At 49.5% G+C, this 2,796-nt stretch overlaps 1 long non-coding RNA gene across 1 annotated transcript in view; it reads left to right on the top strand.

Annotated features, from left to right (window-relative positions):
* The first annotated feature begins 966 nt into the window (after positions 1 to 966).
* The window catches only part of LOC127749319 (uncharacterized), a 6,227-nt gene continuing 4,397 nt past the window's right edge, over positions 967 to 2,796 (top strand). The window contains exon 1 of the long non-coding RNA XR_008011078.1: positions 967 to 1,055. This is a non-coding gene — a long non-coding RNA (uncharacterized LOC127749319). The remainder of the gene's footprint in view (positions 1,056 to 2,796) is intronic.

Here is a 2,796-nt window from a genome sequence, read left to right on the forward strand (position 1 = left end):
TACCGGGAAGCCGTCGCGTCGCTTGTATCTGTCTGTATCTTGCTGTCCGCACCCGGGGCACGGTGAAAATAATGTCTGAGTTTTTGAGGAAAAGTGGAAAACTTTCAGGAACTTCCAGGATTTGAGAAGAACTGCCCGTGTTTTTAAAAAAATCTTTAAAAATTAATGAAATTCTTACTTTTTTTAGGGGTGTTATCGAAGTCTAGGGTGTTTCCCCTCAAACAATCAGTCAATGTTTTTACCGTGCGCGGGGCCTCCCTCCCTACCCCGTAAAGCTCACAGATCGTCCTCACCCCGCGGCTTTCCAAGATCTCTCATCCCACAAAGTGTAGTTTTACTCCCTTTTTCATTCCCCTCGACCGTTTTAATTCCTTCTTTTCCGTCCGTCGGACACCATGCCGTGTGGAAGAAAACTGCTGATTACGTGACGGCAGCGTTTGCTAGCTACCCACACCTTCCTGCACGCAAACAGCATCGCCGGGCGCACTTGAAGGGTTATGCACCCTGACTCGATAGCTTTTTGACAGTGTTGCCAGATCATAGAATTATTATATGACAATCACAAAAATTCACCGTGATCAAAATTTTGCGTGCGCAATAAAACATCGATCTGATACTTCTTTGTCATTTTTATTCGATATTAGTTTACGAGGAGTGTATGCTTCCAGACAGCGGGCTTTGCGCAATACGTATACTGTCCCAGATCGCTCTGAAAAGCATCACCCTTTCCCAGAGCACAACAGGCGAGTGCTGCAAACCCGCCCCCTTTTGCAACCATTCATGGCATTCATACACAACTGTTGCGCCCTAGTCCAGCTGTTGATCTACAACAGCGGTTCGGACCAAGTTTAAGGATGGTTGGTTGGAAGCACACTGCTGAAGCATGGTGTCCTCCTACTTCCGGGGCCAACTGGGTGTTTCTGTTTGTCTGTCATGCAATGTCAGCAGTAACGACTGACAGCAGACAGTCTGACAGAGTCGGTCGGCCGGTCGGGAAGGCAACCCCGGTGGTACAAACACAATCGTGGACGAAAGTCGAGGTCGCTGCTTGCATGGTATAAGTGTCCAGAAATAAAGTTTTTCAACTCATACCTTGATATTTTCCCCTATTCTAAGCAGCGACACAATTCGCCATCCAGTAAGGACTTGTTTGTTTTTTGTGAAAGTCATTGATAATTTCAAAAATTGAAACATGTTAAAGAGACTTAATCTCGGCTTGTTAAGTTGTGTAGTCTATCAATTGAAAGCTTTAGGAAAGGAAAGACTAAAGCGCTGACATTATAACAAATTTTATTGCAAGGAACTACTCCATAGTGTACTTTACTCTTAAGCCGGACCACTATCCATCAAACTTTGTATGTAAATTTTTGTATTATTACACCCGCGGGGGAAGAGGGGGTGGGGACGCGTACCTTGGTTTCCAGTGTGTGTGTGGGGGGGGGCGGTGCTACCTCGATCAGACTCCATATCCCTCACTCGTCTTTCACGACGAATAGGCCCGCAGTAATAAATCGCCTTTTGTCACATCAATTTTTATGAGAATGAAGCAGCCTTTCCCCTCTGTAGGCGCGATGCGAGTAGGCCGAGCGTTAATTTGGTCGGGGAGCGCCCGCGGCCTCATGCGATACGGACCCTTTCCAATCGAATAAGATTATTACAGTCGGGCCTTGCATTCCTCCGTCCGCCCTTGCACCTTGCGGCCCCGAGTGTGTTTCGCGTGGAGCACAGACTGACTCTAGAGCGGACTGTTGCTCCGCCCGTGCACTGTGATGAAAACTTGGGGAAACACTGCGAATCACGTGAACGTGCGCTGCTGCGATAACTTGGCAGAGACACTGGTCAATGCGTCAACTGTTCTGGATAAAAACCTGAAGGGGACATGAATGTAGCTAAAGCATTAATGATGAATGTTGATAAAAAGTAGCTGGAAGAAACCGCCAGCATATCGCAACCCGAGGGCGTTGGCGTTATCACTTGCGTAATACCGGGTATACACCTGATCTATGCACCTCGTGAAATGTAACACCGCAAAATAACAAAATATGACTATTAATGTTAGAATTGAGGGTGCTATACTTGTGAAATGCCAGCAAAATACCAGCGCCGCGAAATACACTTTTTGGGGGGAATACTCGGAATACACGAAAATCTGATGCAAAAACTCCCTCGCATCACGCAAAAATTCCGATTTATTCTGCGTGGACATTTTGCCTGTGTTGAAAACGAAGAAAAGGATTTAACTCCCTCCCGCGTGGTGCCGGCTCCTGCGTTGTTGCCGTGCGGTGCCCAGGCGGTGCCCAGGCGGTACCGCCGCCATCGCGCTGCCCGTCCCCGTCCCCCCCTTCGGCTCCGCCCTCTCCGTCCGTCCGTCGCTCCGTCCGCCCGTCTGCCCCAACCGTCCCACATGCCCTGCCCGGTCTCATCCATCACGAGTTCAAAAAGAAGAAAAAGGTATTTATTGGCCGGCGTGGTGGGGATTCGAACCCGTGACAGTCTCGACATGAAATATTGAGCGGCCGTGCAGTGCGCCCTGCCCGCCGCCCTGCCCGCCGCCCTGCCCCGCCAAAGTATAATCGCTGTTTTAGCATCGAGTCGAATCCGACCCTGTACATCAAACTCGGCAAAAAGAATAGCGACGGTAATGGTTTGCCGTAAAGAAGGTCCCCGAGCCTGCTTACATTTTGGGGGCTCAATTTTCATTTCTCTCCCTCTCTCCTTCTCTCTGTCCCTCTCCTCCCTCTCCTCCCTCTCCCCCCTCCCTCTCACTCCTCCCTCCCTCTCTCTCCTCCCTCTCTC

Source organism: Frankliniella occidentalis, unplaced genomic scaffold (assembly GCF_000697945.3).
Source record: "Frankliniella occidentalis isolate FOCC.00 unplaced genomic scaffold, Focc_3.1 Scaffold45, whole genome shotgun sequence".
NCBI classification, from domain to species: Eukaryota; Metazoa; Arthropoda; class Insecta; order Thysanoptera; family Thripidae; genus Frankliniella; species Frankliniella occidentalis.